At 52.4% G+C, this 15,515-nt stretch overlaps 1 protein-coding gene across 2 annotated transcripts in view; it reads right to left on the reverse strand.

Moving 5' to 3' along the window:
* The window catches only part of AREL1 (apoptosis resistant E3 ubiquitin protein ligase 1), a 42,866-nt gene that overhangs the window by 1,945 nt on the left and 25,406 nt on the right, over positions 1–15,515 (reverse strand). Inside the window, exon 21 of one of the 2 annotated variants that reach the window (XR_008577290.1) lies at positions 4,874–4,990. The gene's annotated coding sequence lies outside the window, so the exon portion shown is untranslated. Of the gene's footprint in view, positions 1–4,873; positions 4,991–14,448; positions 15,414–15,515 lie in introns of those variants that run through there. The other variant, XR_008577291.1, reaches the window with a different exon arrangement.

The following is a 15,515-nucleotide window of genomic DNA, read 5'->3' on the forward strand; positions in this document are numbered from 1 at the left end:
CTCACCAGTTGCCACACTGACTCTGCTGTCACCCACTCTCTACATGTAGGCGTGGCACACAGCCTTAAGAAAGGGCCCAGTCTCTTACAGGAAATAAGGATAACAAGGAATGAGAGTTTAACAAAGAAATAAAATGCAGGGCAACTGCCGAGAAGATGAGCAAAGCCCCTTTCCGTGCCATACCATATCAGGTCATCATCTCTGAGAAGAGCAAGGAGCTTGGGATGGGGAAGCATCCACTTCCCACCTGGACAGAGGCCATGCCAGGCACAGAACAAAAATCCGTAACAGGGTTACAGATATAGCACTCATGATTTTCTTGCCTCTCCCAGAACCAGGTTTGGAGCTCAGGGCAGAAGCAGGGACACCATAAGACTGCCCTCTCTGCTAATGTTTACATCTGCCTCCGTGCCAAGCTCTGGCATGCACTTTCAGGCCATGCCTCTGCCTTCCCTCCCTCTCCCCTTCCCCTCTCTCAGCCCGGCTGAGCAGGCAAGGCATCCTCACACAGCTCAAGCACACACCAGTGCCAGCAGCCCAGCTGGCCACCTGTGCTCCCTCAAGGCTGGCAAGCCCCAACAGCAGGAGTGGTGGCCAAGAAGGCAGCTGGCACCGTGGAGGTGGAGAGACCCTCTCCTTCCTGGCAAGATTATGGAGCAGACCCTCCTGGAGACTATGCTCAGGCACATGGAAAATAAGGAGGTGACTGGTGACAGCCAACACGGCTTCACTAGGGGCAAATCGTGCCTGACAAATTCAGTGGCCTTCTATGATGGGGTGACAGCGTTGGTGGATAAGGGAAGGGCAACTGACATCATCTACCTGGACTTGTGCAAGGCATTTGACACTGTCCTGCACGACATCCTTGTCTCTAAATTGGAGAGACATGGATTTGATGGATGGACCACTCGGTGGATAAGGAATTGGCTGGATGGTCGCACTCAAAGAGTTGTGGTCAACAGCTCAATGTCCAAGTGGCAACAGTGACGAGTGGTGTTCCTCAGGGGTCGGTACTGGGACTGGCACTGTTTAACATCTTTGTCGGCGACATGGACAATGGGATCGAGTGCACCCTCAGCAAGTTTGCCGATGACACCAAGCTGTGTGGTGGGGTCGACACACTGGAGGGAAGGGATGCCATCCAGAGGGACCTCGACAGGCTTGAGAAGTGGGCCCATGCGAACTGCATGAAGTTCAACAAGGCCAAGTGCAAGGTCCTGCACATGGGTCGGCGCAGTCCCAAGCACGTCTATAGGCTGGGCGAGGAATGGATTGAAAGCAGCCCTGAGGAGAAGGGCTTGGGGGTATTGATTGATGAGAAGCTCAACATGAGCCGGCAGTGCGCGCTTGCAGCCCAGAAAGCCAACCGTGTCCTGGGCTGCATCAAAAGAGGTGTGACCAGCAGGTCAAGGGAGGTGATCCTGCCCCTCTACTCTGCTCTTGGGAGACCCCACTTGGAGTACTGCGTCCAGCTCTGGTGGCCCCAGTACAGGAGAGACATTGAGCTGTTGGAGCGAGTCCAGAGGAGGGCCACAAAGCTGATCAGAGGGCTGGAGCACCTCTCCCATGAGGACAGGCTGAGAGAGTTGGGATTGTTCAGCCTGGAGAAAAGGCGGCTCCGGGGAGATCTAATTGCAGCCTTCCAGTACCTGAAGGGGGCCTACAGGAAAGATGGTGAGGGACTGTTTATGAGGGAGTGTACTGACAGGACAAGGGGTAATGGATTTAAGCTGAAGGAGGGTCAATTTAGATTAGATATAAGGAAGAAATTCTTTACTGTTAGAGTGGTGAGGCACTGGAACAGGTTGCCCAGAGAGGTTGTGGTGGCCCCATCCCTGGAAGTGTTCAAGGCCAGATTGGATGAGGCTTTGGGCAACGTGGTCTAGTGGAGGGTGTCCCTGCCCATGGGACCCCAGGGGGGTTGGAACTAGATGATCTTTGAGGTCCCTTCCAACCCAAACCATTCTCTGATTCCTCCCTTCCAGAGCCAGGCCCTGTGCATCCCTGAGCCCAGGGAAGCATGTCCTGGAGGATGGCATGGCTGAAGGAGGTAAGGAGCTCCCGATGTCGCTGGGGAACACCTCTGCAGCAGCAGCATCAAGGCAGAACTGCCTGCTCCGAGGCTGTGTGAGCTAGGCTGGTCTACAGGCAGCTCCTGCCGCAGGTGAGCGGGAGGAAGGCGGGCAGGCAGGGGTATGGAGCTGGAAAGGTACTTGCACAAGCCAGGAGTGCAATGTGGGAGCTGGAGATGAAAATGAAACAGCACCAGCTTGCCTTATGCCCACCAGAAGGGACAAGAGGATGCTGAAGGCTTCTCAGCACTGCCCCTGGCTGGAGTTACCCCTGCCTTGCTGCTCGCTTTCAGCAAAGGCAGCTGCCCCTCTGGCATGTGCTGCCTAGCTTGTTGCTCTCGGGCTCTGCCTCCCTGCAAGCTTGGCCAGCTCTGTGGGGGTTCAGGAGGGTATGAACATCACTGACAAAGCCTTTAGGCTTCACAAATCACCGAGCGGTACCAGTAGAGCTAAAATCCTACGTGAGAGCAAATTTGGGGGGTAGGGGAATAGGCCATCAGTGTGGCTGTCACCTCTGAGCCTGCAGACACCATGCGTAGCTAAGACAGTGTGGTATCAGCACCTTGTGCCCTGCCTCATCCCCACCATTCACAGGCTTCCTGCCAGCCTGCACCCAGGGCTGGCTGTCCTCCCTACACCAGAGGGCTGGTGCCCTCTCTGGCAGCCCACTGCTGTTGCCCATCCTCCCGCTGGGACGGTGCTTCTCCCCAGCACAGCTTTCAGGAGCCAGATCCAGGCCCGGCAGCAGGACACCTTCCCCAGCCCAGGGGGGACATCTGCTTTTCAGGCCCAAGGCGCATGTGAAGTTTAGCCCAAGGAAGCAGCTGCCCCATTTCAATTCCCCCAGCAATGCCAGTCGGGGGCTGCTGTGACCTGCAGTGCCTCCTAAACCACAGAGCTGCTGGAGAGGTTGAGGCAAACCACAGAGGCTGGTGTGCTTCCTCAGGCTAGCCCTGTGCTTCCTCACCAGGACGGATCCAGCCAAGGCTGATGCACCCCATGGACACATCCGTGTTGCCCATACAACCATGGCAGCCTCTTCTGAGTCGGCTCCAGTTCTGCTAAGCAGAGGCTGGGGGTTGAGGGATATTCTGGCTTGCCTCATTCTTCCCTCGCAGTCTGACTCTGGGTTGCTGTGAACTACAGCTGACCTACAGCTCTCTGCCTCACCTGTCCCTGCCCCGGTATCCATATCCTATATGGCACCAGCCCCTTGGCCCCTGCTCAGCTCAAGCCTCCAGCTGGCTTTGGGGCCACTGTTAGAAACATTATAGCACACCTGTTCTTCAGATGAGGGTTTACAGCCAAGGCTAGCACATCTGGATTGTAAAATAGACATTTGGAAGTTTATCAACATGTTTCCAAACAGTCTGGGTATGGCAGAGGCTCTGTCTCAATGCTTTTAGTGGAGGAAGCAGCTGGGCTGGAAGGATGGTTCGGTGCCCTTCTCACGCCCTGTGCAGTCTGGGCTGAGCCACACACACACACACACACTCCAGAAACTGAACTGCCTCTTCCTGATACTAGTGGTCCAGGAAGCCATGTCAGCAAGGCTCTTGGAGGGAAACGGGGAAGTGAAATCCAGTGCCCTTCCCACCCCAGAACCCGCTGATGCAGCTGCACCGAGCCTAGACTTCAGCCAAACATCTCATCTCCCAGAAACATCGCCTGCTCAGAAAATTGGTTACGAGTCTGCACCATATGCGTGGGGGGGGGGGGGGGGTGCGGGAAGAACTGACTCCATCAGCTCCATCCTGCGTAAAGCTGAGCTGCCAACAGCTCCAGGGCTTTCGCTCTCAGCACAGCCCTGATCAGCAGCAGCATCAAGCTGCCACTAATGGGTTTGTCAGCACCAAGCAGATCTAAAGGAAGAACGTGGCCCGCTGCCCTGACTTGTTCCACGTGCACAGCCCCTCTCATCATATTAGTTTCTCAGATGTGCAGCTCTCACACCCGTGCTAACAACAGACCTCCCACGCAAGCATTCAGTAATGTACTCTGATTTTGGTCTCTTCCCAGTCATCCCTTGCCAACAGAAACACAGCTGATACTTCGGGGTGTGAGTGACACAGAGGCAAGAGACACAGAAGACCTGTAAAACTGATGGAGCAGGAGGTAGCTCTGCCCCCAGAGTGCAGGAGAGCTTTGGTAACGTGGTGGTGGTTGGTTCCCGCAAGATCTTCCGATGGCCTAGGTCTAAGTTCGCAGCAGCTGATTAACAATCATTCTGATAGTAAAGCAAAGCAATACTAGATACAGATGTGATCTCCAAAACTGCTCCTCCCCTCATTCTCACCCCACAATAGCCTGGCTGGTAGCTGGCAGGGTCTCCTCTCATCTCCTCCTGTTTTGTTGGTCTGCCTGCAGGTGAAGGCAGTGTTTCTGTCCTGCAGTACTGACTGCCATGCTCTGCTCTCATCACCCCGAAGGAGAGACCACTCTGCTAACCCACTGGCTGAGCACCATACAAATATCTACAGGAATCGGCAAAGGTGGCAGAGAAGGAGATACTCCTTTCAAGCTGGAGCAGTCTTTTCACTTCTCTGCAATGCAGTAGGCTATAAATGTATTTATACCTATTTTACAGCCCTTTGGAGGCTTGGGCAGACCTGGATTCTTTCATCAGTTTCACCTGAGTGAATCTCTTCCTTCTCTAACCCAGGTGCTCTCAGTAATATCAAACTGTCTGTTTAGAGACACTAATGCAAAGTGGTTCCAAGCTCAGAGCACTTCAGTGGGGAAGGCTGGGGAGGGGTGAGGGTGGAAGTGCAGGGGTAACACCAAGCCTTCAAACACCGTACCTGCAGTGATGGAGATGCAAATGCATTTCTATAGCACTCTGCACGCAGACAGATTCTTTGTCCTTATGCATCTGTTTCAAAAGCCTGGTGCTGGGGCTTTAGAGCTCCCAAAAAATCCTGAAAATAAGAGCAACCTGACTTAGGCAAACGTATGGAAGAGCATCAGCATAAAGAGATCTGACCATGCTAGAACAGAGCCCGTGACAATGGAGCCAGGGCACTGCCCCACAGTGCCGATGCTGGGACCCGAGCTCAGTCCTGGCTCTGACGCAGGCTTCTTCTGTGATCTCAGATGAATCATCTGGCTTCAGCCCTCAGGTACAAAGCAGAACAGAGACCACCCCACACGCCCACTCTGTGTTTGCCCATATCCTTGCTGGGTGCTCTGGCACTAGAGTGAGTCACGTTCCATAGAACAAAGGGCATGCTGTAGGAGAAAATGTCTGAATTAATGTGAGAGCTGTATGCACGCCGCTGCTTAAGAAAAACAAGCAGGTTTAGCTGCACCTACCACTGAGCACATATGACGTTGTATTAAGTCCATGCTAGGGCCAAGTTTGCTACCGAGTCCTCTGCCACGCGACCTGGAGAACCTGCAAAGGTGCTAGCAGGAATTCAGGGCAAGAGGCACTGCAAGACATGACAGAGGAGAACAGGCTGGAAAATTAGGAGAGAATGGGGATTCAAAACATCATTTGGATCTTGCCAAGTGATTTCCCCCCTCGCATCTGGATGTGCCATTGGGCCCACCTGCCCAGATGGTGTATTTTTACTAAACAGGAGGCAACGTAGCTCTGTGTGTGTCAGTAAATTGAGCTGGTCACCTCTAAGCTTCCAGGTCACTGGGTCTGCTGTCTCTTCCCCCGCCCCAGAGCATAAATCTGACCCCCACCCCAGGCCCGCCCTCCCCGAGGCAGGCAGGTCTTGCTCATGACAGCCAGCGCTTTGTTCAGCGGCTGAGCCAACACTTCCTCCCGAGGGAGAGCCTAACTCCACAGAGACAAAGGTCAAGTGTGCTCTTCCCAAAGCTGAGGATTGGCCTTTGCCACTTAATCCAGGCTGAGATCTCACAGCCAGCACAGAGCTTCTCCTGAGGCTGGGAATGCAGCCTTTGTGGGCAGAGGAAAGAGCACGCCTGGGGCACGGGTACAAGCATCTGCCCTTCACCACAAGCCTTCGGGGCACGAACAAGGAGGCAGCTAGAAAAACAACCCCTCACCAGATATTTCATCGCCATTTTGTGAAATAACCCTGCCCTTGCTCCCACCAGTTCAGGCCTAACGCCAAAGACATTTAAGCGGGTGTTGGTGCTTAGCTTCCACATTGCTTTACAGCCCTGTCTCCTTTAGGGAGGACTGGAAGCAAGCCAGCTTCACCACCACAGTGCCTGGAGGCAGCAGCTCAGGTGGCTTCCAACAGCACCCAGGAGTGCTCCTGCTCTGCAGTGCTCAGCCACAGCCTTGCAAGGAGCAGTGTGGGCAAGGAAGTGGTGAAGGACCCCATCGCTCTGGTTTTGCAGTGAAGGTGAGGAGGAAACAGCCTCCTACTGTCCTTGCCTCAGTCAGCCACGAGCCTCCTGGCCACGGCCAAGCAAGCAGGTGGTCCTGGCAGTGGAAAGCATTTCCTGGTGCTCTCCCAGACAATCACAGACTGGTTGAGGTGGGATGGGACCTCTGGAGATGGTCTCATCCAGCCCCCTGCTCAGGCCAGGATGCTCAGGGCCACGTCTGGTTGGGGTTTTGAAACCCTCTGAGGATAGGGGCTCCACAGCCTCCCTGGGCAGTCTGGTCCAGCATCATTCACTCTGATCTGACGTCTAACACAAGTGGCCATCGGCCACCTTTACTGCAATGGGTTTGGTCACCACCAGAGGAGCTGGGGATGCCTTTCTTAGGGACGTGACACCTATAGACCCACACAATGCTCTTGGCTGCACCTCTTGGCTCCAGTCCCCAAAGGGGTCCCTCAACCCCCAAGTTACAGGACCATATTCAAGAGGCTAAGCCCAGAGCAAAAGGAGGATGTCCCCTTCACTTGCACTGACCACACAAATACAGCAATAGCAGATCTGGCCCTTGCTATTTCCCTCCATTTCTTGCTTTCTGTTCAAGGCAAGTGAAGAAGCAGGAAGGGGTGGGGCAGGGGACATCATTTAGCAAGAAGACTTTCTTCTTTTCAGAGTTGATTGCCTCCAAGACTGAGGAGGATTAACCCTACTGCCCCTCCATAAACACCAGACTCCCCCACGGCCATCTCCCCAGTCAGCATGGATCCACAAGGATCCCGGACCCACAAGTGTGTTTTCACGGATCTGTGCCATTTTACCTCCCAGTACTTTTCTGGTTCTCATTAGTTCTGCTGAGCTGATGACACTTAGACATTTCTTCTCCCCGGAGGCTTTTTCTGGCACTTTAAGCTTGATTTATGCACCTCTATCTTGTTAACACCCTGGCTGGCCAAGGACCCTTCCCCTCCCACCAGCAGATCTGAACTGTGCTGAACCTCTGCACCCACCAGAGTTAAAGCCTGAGCAGCTTTCTCCTCCTACCCCTTTCCCTCTCATTCATTGCTGGTCATTAATCACAGCAGCCCCTTTCCATGGGGGACTTGCCTCCACAGACCCAGACCTGCCCCTGCAGCTGCCAGGCAAAATCCCAGGGGCAGATGCTGAACAAGGGCAAACCCAATTAGCAGTTGTTGGGTAACACTACCAACAACCTTAGCCTGGTCATTAACCCCAGCTGCTCAGAGGGCATCACCAGCTCAGGGTCCCTCCCCAGCCCAGCAGGACGCTTCTGGCAGGGGAAGTGGCCTCTTCCCCAGCTTTGTGTCTTCTGCTCTTGCTAGAAACCGGTTCAGAAACATAATAGTTTGGGATCTAAACAGCTCTTAACGCTTATCACTGCCTGTCCCCAGAGACAAATCCAAAGTACAGCTACAACACATGTATATCTGTTTGCAACACCTCATTGGGGGAATTAAAGAGTGACAATGATACTGTACTTGGGACACAATGACAACTACTTCCCATCAAGCCAAACAAGACTGAGGCCAAGGCTGGTCCAGCCTACTAAACGGTGCTGGAGCTTCAGGCTGGGCATGGTACCAAACATTACAGTGGAGCCCCTCTGTGTGGCCCCTAGACGTCTTTGCATTTGCTGGCCTGGTGACCTTTCCAAGCTTCTCTCCATCATCCTGCTATTCCCTTTCAGGCTGTTTCTTGCTCCTTGCCCACACTGCCTGCACAAGCTATTTTGCAGGAGGAAGGGTTGTCTCTCATGAGCTGTCTGCATCGTACCTAATGCAAGGGGGGGAGGGGTTAACTGTCTGTGCAAGGCAAACCTTGCACCTCTGTGTTGTACTTGGACACATCTGTCTTGCTGGCATTATGGAAAGGATCTGTCCTCTAAGTCAACAACTGCTGTCACCTGGAGAGGAAGGGTGACAGCGCTGAACACCATAACCTGGATACCCTGCACATTCCCTCCAAGACCTTTGCAGCGCTTGCATCCAGCCAGGCCTGCCAGGGAGGAGGATCGAACGAGGGCAGCTGGACAGGAACCCTGCAAGCCAGCCAGGCCTCCACGTACCGGCCGCAGAATTTGCATCTGAAGCTGCTAACAAATGAGGTGAAGGAAAAGTCTGGAATGGGGACCAAGTCTGGTCGTGGTTTGAGTCCTGACTCCAGAGCAGCTGGTGCAGCCTGGCGGGCGATACACAGCTCAGCTGTCCCAAACACCCTTGCTGAGCTGAAACTTCCTCCAGCACGGGCCAAGCGTATCCTTCCACCTCCCTGAATTCCTGCAGTCCGGTAAAACTACAGGTAAGGAAGGGGCTCCCTGCCCCCCTCCCAAAGCAGATTCTGTGCATCCAAGGTGGAAGCGGGGGGTAAAGTCAAGAAGGCAGCTGCCCAAAGTGGTTTGCAGTGATTCACCACAACTGAACACCCCCCCACCACCACATGCATAGGCTCCAAGATCCCATCAGCATATCATCTAGAGCAAAAAATGTTCCTCAGCTTTCGCCATGCTGTGAGCTCCCCTTGTAACGCGGGTGCCCCTTCCTACTCTGCTTACAGAGATGGGGCAGGCTCTCTTCCAGCTGGATGCCATCCAGAGCCTCCACTGACATCCAGAGAAGGGAGCAGGAGGTGCTCGGAGGGGTGGGAGAAGGGATAGAGATCAAGGCTGAGGGTTTAGGTGGCACTGCAAGAACCCAGCACCTGTGGGTGTTGGGGTGAGAGGCACCATGGCGTCAGACCTTTCTATCGCTACAGCTTTGGAGATTTCCCTCTTTCCATCTGCCTTCCCACCATCTGCTGAGGCCACTGCAGGGGAGAGGAGGTTTGCAAGGGTCACTCTTGGGCTAAAGCAGATGGAAAGGACCTGCTGTGAGCATTTTACTAGAGATGGGCCAGACAGCTGCAATATGCCCCCTGGTTCCCCAGTCCTGCCCACGGCTCACTGGGTCATCCTGCACATGGAGAGTACCAGGGCCATAGGAGCTGGCTCACAACTGCACACACTGCCCTGGAGGCTTGCCTGCAACAGTAAAGGGTCTGCAGCTGGACAAAGGAGTGAATTAACAAGCTGTTTAAGTCCTTCATCAGGGGTCTGAACAAACAGATGCTGCCAGGAGCTGGTCTCTCGCCCTTCTGGGGACAGTCCTTCTGGTCAGAGATGGTTTGTCACAGCACTCCCAGAGGGGGAGAACCAGCAGCACCTTTGTTTGCTACACAGAGCTCCAGGGCCTTCTCCTCCCCCTGTGCCTTTGAACCTGCTCCAGACATCTCAGCCCTGCAGGTCTCCAAACCTGGCCTGCTGTGGACCTAATTAACTCCCTTGTTCATTTATGGTCTTTTGTCACTAAAGCAAGTAATTGGTGAACAGAGGCAAGCGGATCCTCATGTGTGCTCACATGGACTCAACTGCTCCATTTGGTCTGCTGGGGAAGCCCTCTCCTGGTTGCCAAGGGTCCCCACAGTTCCACTCTGTGCCCAGCCTCTTCAGGATCAGCTAAGGAGAGCACGCTGCCTCCCTGTTCCCAGCAAGCTGCCTCAGTACCTTTGCGGCCATCAGAAAACACCAGAGTCTTCTCAGGGCATGACACCTTCGAATTCAAGCAAGAAAGTTTTCCTGGACCATGGGCCATGCTCTAACCTCATCTCCCTCGCTAACAGAGACTCCCCTCAGGGTTTCTCATCACTCCCTTTTGTTTGCGTGTTTGCTCGTGCACACATGCACGCTCAGAAGCCTCCAGCTCAGGGGGCAGGCGCAGACACCAGGCCTGGCAGTGATGCTGCCACACCGGTTTCTCCCCTCATTGGTACCCACTCAGGTTTGCACACAGATGGATTTAAGAGGAACATGACCCCGCTGCTCTTTTACCCACCACCCCCACCATGTTCCCTCTTACCCCTGGCACCACATGGATGGAGAGCAGCAGGGCCCTTTCACAGGGGGATGCCTGGGCAGGATTATCTCAGGGCTCCTGGACCAAACAGGCAGCTCCTCAGCCTTTGGAAACCTCCCTCGCCTTTGTTCCTTGGCCTTCTAGGGTTGGGGGAAGGGATCCCAATGAACATGTTTGTGCTGTTGTTCTTAATAGGGTGTTGTGTAATGCAGAGGGAAGTGACTACACCGGGGACCCCAGCTGAGAACAGAGACTTTAATCCTGCTGCCCAGGGAAAACTTGGAAAAAATACCTACATCTGTTCTGTTGCATTAGGCTCATGGCTCAGAGGCTGACAGCTGACCCTGGCTGCTCATGATGCCAAGGTACGGCCCCTGCCAAACAGTGCCAGGCTAAATTACCATGACTGATTAGAAAGGCAAAAGGCAGCCAGAGAAAACTGAGGAGGGAGGTCTCCCTGTGCAGGTTTCCGGAGAAGGGAGAAGGCCAAGTCAGAGTGCATCAGGGCACTTTGTCTTCACTGCCACCTTGACAAACAGAGCAGAGAAGGAACAATAGTGGAGGAGAACAGGGCAAGGATGAACTGCAGGGAGAGGGATGAAAGTGAGGAGGCAGCTGCATCCATCTCTCCACAGAGCTCACCAAGAATGGGCTTCAGGAGACAACAGTCCTCTTCATTGAACATGTGCTAGGCTGAGGCCATGGAGGAAAAAAGTGCTCTTGTATCTACAAGCAGAGTTTGTGGCTTGAGAAGGGTATGGGGCAGATCTCTCCCTGCCATGAGCGTGCCAGCTGTAGAACATATAAGATCAGGGGTGCGGGGATCCCTGACCCAGCACCACAACACAGCTCCCTTCCAGGCTCAGGCTTTGTCATCACCTCACGTCCATGCAAGCTGTTAACACCCAGTTCTGTGAAGGATGTGCCTGTTCCTTATTCAAGTATCAACCCTAATTAGCATGACATCTACAGCAGGATTAAAGCAGATTCTGCCTTCCTCTTCCTGCCTAGGGCCACCAGCTGCCAAACACTCCTCCAGGTCAGCATCCTGCACAGGACAGCAGCTAGTTTCAAGAGAAGCAGAAAGCAAGCTGCTTTCTAACTCCTGTCTGTCAGAGGCAGGCTTTGGCCCTGAAGCAGGAAGGTTGGTTTGCTTTAAATCCTATTTAACCATGCATGTTTTCATCATCCACATCCATGTCACATACTCTTATCCGCCCTTAGGAGGACAGGGAGGAAAGCTCTTGCTTTCCTCAGTCCATCTGTGAAGCAGACAGCTTTGATTAGCCACGTGCTTGTTGCCTTTCAATCCCTGCTGGCTGTCGCTTTGACCTTGTTCAACAAGACAAAGGGATCAGGAGGAGCTGCATGTTTCCTCTGCACCCTTGCCTTTTATAAACTTCTATTTCAACACCACAACCTCGTACCGGACTCTGGTCCTCCATCTGTCTCCACAGACTACCTCTTCACACAATCCTAAACCTCCAGTGCTGAACTGAGCTCTTGAGGAGCAGGGATCCTGCTGAGAAATGCAACCAGAGAGATGCCTTCTGATCCATAAGCATTTTTCCACTAGAATCTAAAGATGCCTCTCAGGTCCAACACCACCAGTCCCACGACTCTTTCCCTTTCTCCTGCTGCTGTTGCTGCTGACCTGGTGCCTTTCCCTCTGCTCCTTACACTGCCTGGAAGCAAATCCGTCAAGGTCAGAGCCTCAGGCCTGCGCCAGCACAGCAGCACTGAGTGCATTACACCTCACTAATGTGTTTGGTATGCAGCTCCTCTGAAACCCTGCTACTTTGCACTTAAATCGTAGCTCAGCCCTGCTCAGGAGGAGGAACCGGAGGGGCTGAGGCACAGCAGAGCCAGCTCCTACGAAAGCATTCCCAGAGCACCTTCCAAAGCTAATTCCAACAGGCCACTGACACCACTAACTGCAAAGTCCAAAGCCAGCTGGGCCAAGCCAGCTCTACTAAAAAACAACCCGATGCAGAGGGTGCCCAAGGCAGGGACTGCCTGCTCAGGGACCATTTCAGGATAGTTACCCCCTGAGGGTGGTAACAGGGTCCTTTGGTCCTTTTTGCCTCCTGTTCTGGAACTGCTGCGCTGCTCCAGTCACCTACTGCAACTCATCCAAGCTCATGTCAACTTCCACTCCCCCAGTTTGTCTGGAGAGGCCAGTGGTGCCTACAGTTAATAAAACCAGTCCATTTAGTTATAAAGAGCCCTAAAAAGAGAGTATCAGCTGTCTCTGTGTGTAAACTCAATTCTGCTTTCCTGGTCTGTGCATTAAAACTCCCTCTCCCCTGGCAAACCAATGACTAATGTGTGTCTCAAAGCCTGAGGGAATACATCTAATCTGGTTAGTGTTACTGCTGTTGTTTGTTCATATTAAGCACATTATTCTTACTAAGCTATTTGTCCTGAGTCTCCTGAGAGAGCGTGTGCTGCAGGTTAATCATACATGTGTAAATCCAACTTCCTTTCCTGCATTTTAAATGTGTTGCCTGTCAGAAAACAAAAGGACAAGGGGAAGCGGTACAAACAGGGACTTGTGCCAAAGCAGGGGATGCTTCCTAGATGCTCACTTCTCATACGCTCCAGTTTGGGGGTTAGAAGCACAGCAAGAGAATCTGTCAGGCAACTCATTTGCTAGACTAAGAGGTCTGCTGAACAACAACAAAAAACCCCCCCCGAAAACAATAGCCCAACCTGCAGGGTTTCAAGAGAGCTGAAGTATGGCCACTCTTAAATCTGACCAGCTGAAGTTGACTATCGGCCCCCCTCTGGTGGCCAACTAGCCACAGTCACCTTCCCTGGGCAGCATAAGGCTGCCACATTGCTACCAGTCCCTGCACCGAGGCACCTTGAGCATCCCTGAGCCCCGCATCACCTTGAGCATCCCTGAGCTCGGGGCAGCACAGATCTGCTCAGAGGAGTGTTGGGCAGCAGACTTCAGAGCACAGAGCTGAGTCAGGGAGCGTGGCAGACCTGGGCACCAGAGCAGATGTCATGAAAGTCTAAAAGGAAAAGATTCATTACCGTAACAGCCAGCATCTGCCCAGTCCCTCCAACTCAACATCCTTAGGGCTATCTTGATTTTTACTAGCAATTCTGTGTAGCACTAGGAGCCCTCATCTTGAAACAGGGCCCAATGGTACAAGGAGCTATATGAAATCCGGACAGAGACTGACTGCTCTTTGGGGTGGGGAATGAGGTGGAGAGAGAGCACAAAAGATGAACAGGAAGAGAGTGAGCAGAAGGAAACAAGACAACGCTGGTCAGCATAAGAGATAGCAGCCAGTGAGCTGCTCTCAATGGGCAAGGACATGCAGCAGAAAAACAAACAGTTCAGTATCTTACTAGAAGACACCAAGGTGACATTTTTGTACTATAATTTTTAGTTTCAACAGTGACTACAATTACTACCAGTGTATTAGGTGTTGTTCCCAATATGAACGGGCCTGGGAGAGGGAAGGCTGTGTACCACTGCTGACTGCTCTAGTCATAGACAAGGGAGAAGGGGCTGCCAGTTGTCCCTAAGTAGGAGTCCCAGTCTGTTTCACACGAGCACTAGAGGCCTCCACAAATCTGAGCTAGTCTCTAAACAGCAAATTGCTTCCCCAGACAAATCTGAACCCCCCCAGAGCTGGTTCCATCATCCTCCAAGAGGGCTGCAGAGAATTGTATTTCCCTGCATTTCTTCACCCACTGCTGTAAGCAGCACTACGTCATCTTGAGGCAACCTCACACTTCAGCTACTGAAGCACAGGAGAGCCTCAAGCAGCTGTTCCCTCTGGTAAGAGGTACAAGTACTCAGAAAATTGCATGGGTTTACAGGCCATCAGAATTATGTTAGCATAAATCCCTAAACTAAGAGGTGGGTACAGGCCAACACACTTCTTGCAGCTTATCAGAGAATTGCCTCAAGAGGGAGAGAAGAATTTGGTTTTGGCCACTGCAGCCACTCCCCCAAAAACCACCCAAACTCAGTCTGGCCTTCACATGCCTCAGAGAAAGCTCTGGAGCAGCCTTAGGCCAATTCCAGTTTCTCCATCCCTCGTATGGTGCAAGAACTTTGCTTCATCTGTATTCATTGCAGCTTTATACCAAGGCTGAGAAGCTTGGCTCTCGGCCTCACTCCCCACTTCCAACCCCGTGTACAATTGCCCACGCCTTCACATACTTCGTAGCACGCCATCCCTGCAGAAGGGTCGCTGGAAAAGACTGATTGGGAATTTTGGGTGAACTTCAGCTACAGCTGTTTCATTTTACTGCAAAAAAGTTATAGCAAATTATGTCTAAAAATGAACACATTCATGCAGTAACACCTCCCTCCAACAGTCAAGTTTCATGCTCTAGAGAGTGGAGATTAGGGTTTCTCATGCATTCAATGAAAAAAACAAACAAGGAAAGAGTTTAAGAGGAAGATTCTAAAATCTCAGATTCTGCACCATAAAGCTGAAGCCAAGACAGGCTGAGGTTCTGGTGGATTTTGCTGTTTCCCGTAAGTGTTTTCCCTTTCTAGTTCCCATAATCACACGTTCAAACTCTTTCTGCTGTCATGTGCCAGGTCAGTCAGACACAAGATGGTAGCAGAACAGCCAAAACCATACAAAACATAGTAATTCACTATGGAAACTAGGAGTTACAGCATAGTCCAACTGACCAACTCAGGCATAACACTATGAAAGCAAGAAGAAATCTTATCCAAATTAAGCAGCATTTCCCCATTTTCTCATTCAGGTATCTGAAGAAATTCCTTCTCCATAGTTCTACAATTGAGGCAAATAGAAAGTTGAGCAGAGGAACTGACTGGACAAAAATCCAGTTTCCCAAGCAGCACCTCTTGACACATCTCAGGTCAAGTGGCCATGTACAGAATCAAGGATCCTATGACATCAGGCAACTCCTTGCTTTGCTGGAGACACAAGCTGGGGTATGAGGGATTCCAGCATGAAGTGCATGGGCATGATTTCTCACCCAGCCCCAAATCCATGCCAGGTACCAGGATAAATGGAGGCTGTGGAGTCAGCAACAGGTCACTGTCACCACTCCCTCTCCAAGACATCACAAGAAACTCATGATCAGGATGGACAATGTGGGCAGCCAGATGATATCATGCATCCTGCAAAGAGAGGCAGAAACTTTAGAACCTACTTCATGCTAAAGTAATCCAGCAAGCTGAGCTCTCTCCTTCACACCCAAACAAGATAGTGTTTCTGAAAAT

This window comes from Grus americana, chromosome 5 (genome assembly GCF_028858705.1).
Source record: "Grus americana isolate bGruAme1 chromosome 5, bGruAme1.mat, whole genome shotgun sequence".
Classification (NCBI taxonomy): domain Eukaryota; kingdom Metazoa; phylum Chordata; class Aves; order Gruiformes; family Gruidae; genus Grus; species Grus americana.